This window comes from Balearica regulorum, chromosome 14 (genome assembly GCF_011004875.1).
Source record: "Balearica regulorum gibbericeps isolate bBalReg1 chromosome 14, bBalReg1.pri, whole genome shotgun sequence".
Classification (NCBI taxonomy): domain Eukaryota; kingdom Metazoa; phylum Chordata; class Aves; order Gruiformes; family Gruidae; genus Balearica; species Balearica regulorum.
The window spans coordinates 21,556,239-21,566,123 of NC_046197.1; positions in this window are offsets into that span (position 1 = coordinate 21,556,239).

The following is a 9,885-nucleotide window of genomic DNA, read 5'->3' on the forward strand; positions in this document are numbered from 1 at the left end:
GCAGCTAAGGAAGCATACCTTCAAACAGCCAGACTGAGGGGGTTTTGTAGTTTCTTCTGCTACTGCTCTCCTGGCAAACGCCCCCCCTCTGTAACCGGATGCTTAGCAGCGAGACCACCAGTACTGTCCAAACAAATGCACACAAAGCGGCTGCCCACCAGGTCTTTACCTTCCTTAGCCTGAATGAATTTGTCCTCCTCCCACTGCAAGTTGGATTCACTGAGCAGAAGCTGAAAACCATCTCAGCCAGCTTCTGCCCCTAACGAGGGGGAAAATTTACACATCTGCTGATTTCAGAGCCAGTGGCCAGAATACTTTAGACAGTGAGCAGAGCCCCTGCCTTCTAGTTGCCAAGTAAAGCACTTGAGGAAGTGAGCCCTTCTCGGGACAAAAAGCATGCTCCTGAGCCCCAGACTGCCCCATGGCTTTGTGCACTGACCACAGTGAAGTTAGAGTGAACCCCTTGTTTTGGTTGGGACCTTTCCATACTGTTGTGTAGCTTTATGGGGAATTAAAATTCCTTGGAATGCAGCCTGGCTTTTGTCTGGTTCTGCAAATGTGCAAAAGTTTCGGTATTGTACTTTAATAGCAATATTTATTCAAATCCCGATTCTAATGTTTATCTTTCCTAGTGTTTTGCTGCATGAATGGTTGCACTGAAGTTATCTGCACCAGTAAAGGAATATGGGGGCTTTTCTAAGAAGTGAAGGCTTTAAAAAGCTGACCTTTAATGGAAATTATTTAGTGTACAAAAGACAATATTTTATTTCTCAAATTGCCATTCGCTTTTAAGATTCTTTTTGTTGGGTGTCGTGAGGCCTCTAGTTCAAGAACACCATGAAAATTGAAGTTTGGGTTCAGTGTGTGTTCACTGCAATAGCCTTGCTTTTGAGCCCAGCAGAATGCATTATTTATATTTCTCTGTGTGTATGTCTTAGATCAGGTTTGAAGCTTTTAATTATGCAATGACAAAATGTCTGTCCCTGTAATTAAGCACATTTTCTTTAAATCACATGTTTATATGCTAGTTGACAAAAATGCTTTTGAGACAGTCATCAGTGGTGCATCTTCAAATTCTGCTGGCAAACCAGATCTCCTCTCGCTTGTCTGTGCAAAGTAGATGAGAGATACGGATCAGGGAGGGGATCCCACAGAAGGGTTGTCGTCCCAGCCTGAGCCCAGGGAGGACGGAGATGGCAGGCATTTGAACTCACGTACTCGGGTGCTGCCAAGGGACCTGCCAGAACCAACACGTCAGCCCTGCAGAGCGTTTCCTCAGCTCGAGGACTGCATTTGTGTCTTGACCCCGGTACCTGTCAAGTGCCCGTCCCTCGTGGCTCAGGAGTCTGAGCTGAGCCTGCCAGATGGGCACTGCTGGTCATATCTTGAAAGACAAGAAATAGGCCAGTATTCTGATTTAGGGAACAGCATTTATTTTATGGGAAATAAGTGGCAAGCTTCTGATTTACGTCTGACTAGACTGTGCCTTTCTAGTTGAGTAAGAACTTTTATTAAGTAGCACTCAGAAATGGAAATCAGTCATGTTACAGGGTGAACTGCAGTAGTTATGAATGGGGGGAGTGGTGCACCCTGCTTGGAAATGGTCTTTAGGCAAATCCCTTTCTGCAAAAGGATTAGTTAATAAGATGGGACATAATCACCCTGTCTGGGGTGGGCGTTCTCTTATTCTGAGCACTCAGCCTCTGGGTTGGTTTCCTTTGTTGTTCTCATCCTCAGCTGCTGGAGCACCAGCTGGGTTTCCCCGTTAGTCTCTGTGCAGAGGAATCACGGGCTCCAAATGACGACCGCCCAATCCGCCGAGTAACCAGTGAGAGGCACAACGTGCGGTATAACTTTCACAAGCATTTTCTCTGTGAGGCTGCCCACTTACTAAGTGCTGTGTTTTAAATGTTTGAAGGGGAATTTAAATTGCCAGCTGAATCATTCAAACAGCAAAGGTATTGACAGAGAAGTCATATGAGGTCATCTTGCCTGCCGCTGCCAAGGCACTGTTGTTCTCTGCTGGGTATTTTATGATGATTTTTTTGCTAATTCATTTTCCACTTGTCAGGCCGGCGGGCAGTTTCTTAATTGGATAAATTCTGCATCCTCTGTTGGCAAACTTCTGTGCTGGTTCCCGGTTCCCAGATGCTCTACACAACATCATTCTGTCTATAAGAAAACCAGAAAAGGATTAAAAAAAAGTGAAGTATGTCCCAAATTGTGGCTTCTCGTTCACATAATGTTGCCTGCGCCAGTGGAAGTTGCTCACTACACCAGGAGGTTAAGATCTTGTGTTTCCCTTGTCTCAGTAACAAGGTGAAATCCACTGGCCCTCACTTTTGTTTTAGACTGCTAGCGAAGCAGAATCACAGTGCTAAATACTACAGCTGGATTTTATCAAGCAATGGATAATTTCAGGATCAATAGTAAATATATGGAGTTCTTTAGTCAGGTGATTTTCATGGGCATCTATCAGTTACCAGAAATCAAATAGCATGTTTCAAAGCATGAGCTAGTAAACGACCAAAAGGAAGCACCTCCCTCTGCGTACGATACGATAGTGACTTACACGGTGGAGGCGCGTGCGTGTTTGTGAGACAGCAGAGACCAGTGCGGCGGCAGATGCGTGAGAACGTTGAGGGGGTGGGAGGGAAGTGTCTGGGGCTCCGTAGCTGTGGCCACAGTGCTCATTAGACTCAGAGAATGTCGTGTTATTTGAAGGAAACAGGCTGCTGACATTAGGTGAGATTTGACCCCCTCCTTCACCAACGCTCACAAGCTCAAGTGAAGGAGAGCTCTGTCCTGAGTGAGGACATTTCCTTCCTTGATGTCAAATCAATACAAAATGGTTTTACACTGGTTTTCCCGTGGGCCTGGAGGCAGCAGATCTTTAATTGCGCATGAAAGGGACATAATGACAGCATAACTTTGTTAGCATGATAAATGCATGTCTGGTTTCATAGCTCATTTGCTTCTAAGGTCTGTAGGTTCAGCTGGAGAAACACTGAGAAGCAGCAGGGCAGGGGCAGTGGAAGTTAACACTGATTTCTTCATCCCCATCTGTTTCCTACAGGATTTGATAAAACTGCAGCCTTTTATTACATGCATGATAAGTAGCAATGATGAAATTAGTTGGAGGTATCTTGTTTCGTGCAAAGTTAGAGCTGCCTTCTTTTACTCTGCAGTCCTGATTTACCAGGGTGTCCTGTTTTAGGAGACTGCCAGATAAACAGGATTGTTTTGCTGATTCATTCTTGCAGCAGTGTCAGGACAGCCTCCAGCACTGCGTTTCACGTGCCTCAGGAAAAGTCAGGCTAAGGACAAACACAGAAGAAATAGTCAAAGAGCCAAACTTGACAAGAAAATCTGCTTGTCCTACTTACATCCAGAGGCAGAGGTCAGAGACCGGTTCTCTCATTCCCCAAGAAATGGCCCATTCATGAAGGGCAGGCGACTGATGAGCCCGCTGTCTCCGTTGGCCAGGGAAGGCCAGTGGCTGATGCTTCCGTCACCATGCTCCAGTTTCTAAACTTTCGGAATTGGAATGTCGGTGGGTTGGAATGTCGGAATAGAGCTTTGTGATTCTCCGAGCTGATCTGCCCGTCAAGGGGTTCTCCATCTCAACTCCGTGTATCTTTCAGAAAACCACCTGGTCTTGATTTACACTTTTAGTACATGACAGGCACAGTAAGGGCCTAGACCAGAATCATACCCTCGCTGTTAAAAACAAGCATCCCATATCTCCTCTAAATGTACTCAACTTCAGGTTCCAGCAATAGACCTCTCATACACATCCATCCTTGAGCTTCAGGGGCCTCCTGTACCAAGTGTCTGCACCCCCATATCGGCACTTGCGGACTGTGATCGAGTTCTGCGTAACCTTCTCTTTGACGCGACAATTGTATTGTTGTCCCTGAGAATAAACTACAAGGCACGTTTTCCAGGCCTTTTGCTATGATTGCGGCTGGAGAGGTGGCAGTTTTGTCATCCACTGGAAACGCAGGCAGCTAGCAGCATGGCAATAATATAGCAATGTTAAATACATCCGTATGTATTCCCAGTTGATAGTTCTACTTACACATCCAAGAACTAGCATTAGTTGTCTTTGCCACAAAGTCATGCTGGGAGCTGATGTTCAGCTGATTTAAAATCAGTTTTCCAGAGCAGAGTTTCCAGTGCCATAGGTCTGTCGTTATTCCTAGACGTACGAGTTCATGCGTGACCTTGTGAACATGCCATTTGGTGTGACTGGGCCCGGCTTTCCACGGTACGGCTGACGCGCTGCCCTGCCTACCTGGATGTGCCGTACTGGATGGGAGAAGTTAACGGATGAGACACACCTTGTGTTATCATAAACTAGCAAAAGATGGGAACAGGATGGTTGTCTAATGCAGAAACAATGTTGGGAGTAAAAAATACCCCTTTATATCAGATACTGGGGAGAGGTTTCACCAGAGGCAGAGGCGTCACCTGACGGACTGCTGTACTGCAGGGTGGTGTCTTTCGTGAAATCCTTTACCAAAGTCAAACCACTGCAGAGTTAGAAAGAAAAAACATTTCACTCTGTCAAAAGCCTGTTCAGCATTGCATGTCAAAGCCACAAGGATGTGGGTTCATAGCATGTTAATTTCTATTGCCAAATGCTGTTGTATTGTTGGAGAGTGTAACTTCCAACAACGCATACAGACTGACTTCGGTGAGCTGCCAGTCTGTCATGCTAACAGAGATCACAACGCTGATGAGCGGTTGGAAGTTATAATCTTCTGTGCTGGGTTATTCCAAGAATGTTTCTGACATGGAGTAATGCTTTTTGCTCCCAGAGTTGTTTAGTGCTGAGCAGAATCTATGGGAAATTCTAACATTTCAACATGTTGGGTTTTCTTTCCTCCTGAAATGAGCTGATAGTCAAAATGCTAACAAATTTAGTCAAAATTTGCTAACAAATAATAACTGTGGAGCAGGAGTTCTGAAAATTTCCCTGTGGGGAATCCAGCCTCTCGTTCCTTCTCCCTCTCCTTGTCCCTCCTCCTCAATGCCCAAGGACTCTAGTGGTGCTGCAAGCATCACAATCAGATGCAAACTGAGTCACTCAGTCATAAAGTTGTCGGGAGACAAAAGGTGCCAGAGATAAAGCTCTCACAAGGCAACAGAAGTAATGTTTTTTAAGAGGTTCAGAAGAACAGATTTGGCATTAGTATGAAACCCCAAATGTTCCAACCTGGGTAGAGTCTAACATAGCTAGCTGGACCCACTCGAACTAACACGGAGGAACACCTGGTGACCCAGGAGGTTCTGCACATCAGGTAAGCTCCAGCCACCTTGCCTGAAGATGGAGGTAGTTCAAGACCAGCACAGAGATGCAACTCCAGACTTCCAGGAACTACCAAGTAAATGTGTAGCCATCTTCTGTAGATTGCAAGTCAGTGGGACCACAGTTTGGGGAAGGGTGAGACTGTAGCCACTGTAAGAGCTATCTGGCTTGGTGTGCAGAGAACCATTAGGGCTTGGATGAGATGGATTTACATAAGAAAACACCCATTTTGGCTCAGTTTGAAGCCCAAAATATTCTGCCAGACTTGTGCCAGATTCACTTAAAGAGCAGTCAGCCCAATTACTCTGAGTTCATGTTCTGCCTCTCAAAATGAGTCTCTTTCTGCCTGTTCTGTTCATTCCCTGCTTCCTGGATGACATCATCCAGCATCTTCTCCCAAGCTGTGAAGCCTGGCTTGGCCATTCTCACTCAAGAACTCCGCCTTTGGCCTTTGCTGTGACAGCAAATGCTGACTTGCTTTCGAATGTCAGTCTGCTGTTGTGACTCCCTCTCATTCCAGCCCGTCCCAGGGATCACCGGCCTCTCCTCTCTGTGCCTGCTTTTATTCCTGGACAGGACTTTGAGGACTAAGCTGAGATTTCCTTGTTTCCATGGTGTTGCACTTGACCTAATCAACCTTGCAGACCTAAAGTGGTCTTGCCTTCAACCTCCCCGCCAATAGCTTCAGGAGCATACACTGATGCTCTATAGCAAAAACAGGTGGTGTATCTAGAGATAATTAGTGATTACATGCCAGTGATTACATGCCTATAATCAGTAATTAGATGTCAACAGAGTAGAATTATAGTGGGTTTAAAGGTACTATGTTTGTTCGTTGGGTTGTTTGTTTATATGGTTTCTTGTGACTGTGAGGAAGCAAGCGGTGAAATACATTTTGGCCAGGCCAGTGAAGTAGGCAGGGCTGCCATTTGTGCACGTTTTCTGTCATGGCCCTCTAAACTCTGGTATAACCCATGACATAAGCATCTTAGCTGCGTATTTACTGCAGGAGCCAGGCTGTGACTGAAAGATCCCAGTCTGATTGCCTGTAGGTCCATTTGCTATCACTTTGGAGGCAAACCATATTCTCTAAACTGGAGTGACTAATGTCTTGCAGGAACTAGAACCTGTGCTTGCCGTGGCCAGGTCTACTTAATTTTCACTGATTCAGATGAAAAATAGCTGGGCTGGGAAAGGGTTGTTCTCTAATGATGTGTAAAGCTAGACTGTGTTAACTCGGTTCATGGTCCTTATTGTGCCAAGAGAGACGAGTCCACTGCTTGCTGTCTAGCAGCAGTCCTGGCTTGGTGTTAGCCACAGGTGAGTGACTAGCAATAGGTAAGCAAAGCGTTACTATCTGAGAGAAAAAAGAATTTACTCTAGCACTGCTTTAGGACTCTGCTTTTCCCTGGCGAGTCATGAACTTCCTAGGATAAACTGTATTTGGAGACATAAATGACTGGCCAGCAATGCACAGAGCATATGAGGAGGCAGTCTTAACAGGCGTCTCATTCCGGCGTGATCAGCAGCTGAGAACCAGCCACCGACGAGCGGAGTGACGGCCGACTTCTCCCTCCCACGCTGCAGAAGGAACTCGTGTCACCAGGGAAGTCCCCATAAGGGTGAGGACGGGGATCTCTCGGGCAGCGTGGCCATGCACAGGGAGTGCCCCAGGCAGCAGCCTGGAGAGCGTCACTTGCTGTGCCTGGGACGTGGCAAGGCAGACTGAGAGCTGAAAGCTCTGTCCTGTCACAGTAGATTAGCTGAAGAGAACTTAATGTGCTGAGGTGATGGATACTGAGCAAGGGCAGAGCTACAAAGGTCAGAACGCTGCTAGTCCAAAAGAGAGTCTGCAACTATTTCTGTTTCTTTCCAAGCCACACCAGGGAGCCGTGTGCTAACTGCTAAAGTTTTGTCTTCCATCTGTTTGAAAGCAGGGGCGGGGGGAGGAATCACAAGAGAGAGATTTATCCTTGTTGGCCAGAGGATGAACCTAAGTCCTGGCTGAAATCTCTGTTGAAGGGAAACGCTGCAGGAGAGAGGCATCTCAATGAAAAGATAAGTTTTGTAGATTTTATTTAAACTAAAACAATGTCTTTTGAAGTTTTATGCATCAAGGACAACAGAAAAAAGCCCCAAATGCACAGCTCCTTGTTAGATCCTCAAACATCAGACATGTCTTCTGATCAGCTGAAGATCCTTTAGAAGTTTTCCAAAGCATGTTTTTCCAGGTAAGCAGACACCTCTCAGGATTAATAACAAGCTATGTTTGCTTTCAGCTTTAATGTGCTTATGTAATTCTAACCAGGTCAAGTAATGGCCAAAACACATTATGAAAATAATTTGCGTTCATTTAATTAGCAGAGTTCATCTGACGGTGGCAAAGTTTCAGGAGACCAGTAAGTGCCACAGGTACAGACAGGAGTCAGTGAGAGCAACACAGAAAAACCTTGCCAGAGTCGTCTTCCCCTGTATGCGCAGCTCCTGCTCACCTGCTGCTCTCCAGTCTCGGCATAGGGCTCCCAAGGACGCTGTGGTGTGACACGTGAGCCGTCAATGCTGTAGTCGGTTCTTGGATTAGAGAATCTCTTACTGTTTTGTGGTTTGGTTTGCTTCACTTTGGTTTTCCACACCAGTGTATATTACATGCTTGTGCTGCGCAGACAGCACCAAGGCAAAGATGCGAAGGGACTGTGGTCTTGGGGTCTCGTGCTGCGGAGGGGTGGTGGCTTGCAGCCGGGCACTGCAGCCTTCATTTTGTAGCTGGTAGGCACAGGGATGTCAGCGCAGCGTGACAGATACGTCCGAGATAGCTGTCTTCCTTCACAGGCACTTGGCCAGTGATCTGGGTTGTCTAATGGACGTGCTGTCTGCCTTGCAGTCTGACACATGCAGCGAAGTGCCAGGTCTAATCTGATCAGACTGTGCCACCATTCCTCTCCCATCACCGTTGCAAAATGGGTTGCTGACAAGACTCACATCAGCCAGTTGTCTGTTTTCCTTGTGGCAGGGCCAAGATGAAAGGGGATACTGACATTTCTCATAGGGACTGACTTGCAAAGGTCATTTGGACTAAAATTTACCCATCCAAATTTTATTTCCATTTCTACTTACTACTGCTTGCTGTCAAAACTATCCAGAATAATGATGGTTTCACCTTGTTGTGTTCCACCTGGCTAGGAAAGTTGGTTCTATCATATTATTATTTTAACATTGCTGGTGTAAGTCTGGATTAACTGTGATGTAGCTCTGTGGAGATACATTTGTGCAAAACAGGAGCAGAACGAGCAGAATCAGGCTTGCTATATTTTACCACAAAGCTACATGGTGTTGGCAAATGAAAGATACCTGTCTCCATCAGCCAAGCAACTAAGCCTCTGAGATGCTGTAGGAACAGACAGGCGAGAAATTAATGAGCTCAAGACACTTCGGGAAACTCCTTGATGTTTATACCATGCATTGCTGGGCAAAAAAATGGGCAAGTTTCATTGAGTATAAAGAGCAGGGGAAGTAGGGCAGTAAAGACAAGAGTCTTTCAGTAGATCCAGCTCCAGCAAGCAACGCCTCCAGCTTATCTAGTTGTATCAGAAATTGTGCTCCATCTGTATTCACTGTCCCACCAAACTTCCCTTTGAAATCACTGCCAAATTATCCCACCATAAAGGACTGGCGGGCTATCCCTTCAACACATGTTAAAATAGATAAAAATAGATAATGTCCATCTATGTCCTTGCTAAGTATGTCCTAGGGAAAAGCGAGCACAGCTTATGGGCTCTCCTGTTCAGGCAATAGCAGAAAAAGGTTTCTGTACTACTGAAATCCATCATCCAAACACATCCTGCTCTTCACTCCTTTGCAAGCAGTCTTGGAATGGGTTGTTTCCTAAACTCATTTTCAGCTGCTTACGTGAAACCCAAGACTCTGTCAGAAGGCCAGACCCATGCTCAGCCACATCAAATACACCTGGAGGAAGTCACCTGAAAAAGGAGGATGTCATCCAGAGTAAATCCTGCCACATTAAGGTCGGTGTCGGGTCCATGATGCACACAGAAGGTGCGGGAGAAGAGCAGGTTGTGCTGGTTTCAAACTACCCGGTGGACTCCTGTTTCCCGGGGAAATCCTCATCTTACCAAAGGTAAGCTTTCCGGCTGGACTGTGACGTCATGGGTGCTAAGGGTCTGGTCCACTGGGCTGTAAATGAAGGTCTCTGCAGGGAACCTCAAAACAAGTGGGATGTTCATGCAGCGTTATGCTCCTAGGATCAAATGTTGAAGTTCTTAGTAACTTTTGCTTTAGGGACCAAAAAAGGAGGCAATATACTGTTTCCCAAAATGCTTTAATGTTTGCTGTTTTCTACTTGATGTATCATTCTTTTCTTTCTTTGTGACGGCAATAGGCACTTCAGTATCAAACTGCCCCTGAGTGGTTGCACATCCAAAGTTAAGTCTGTGACCCCATGTCAGAGGCTGAAAGTGGAAGCCACACATATTTCCTACTCATTTCAGGATGCTGTTATGTCTCTGGGCCTGTTTCTGCATTGTTTTCCTCTGCAAAAGGGAGGGTAAAGTGTA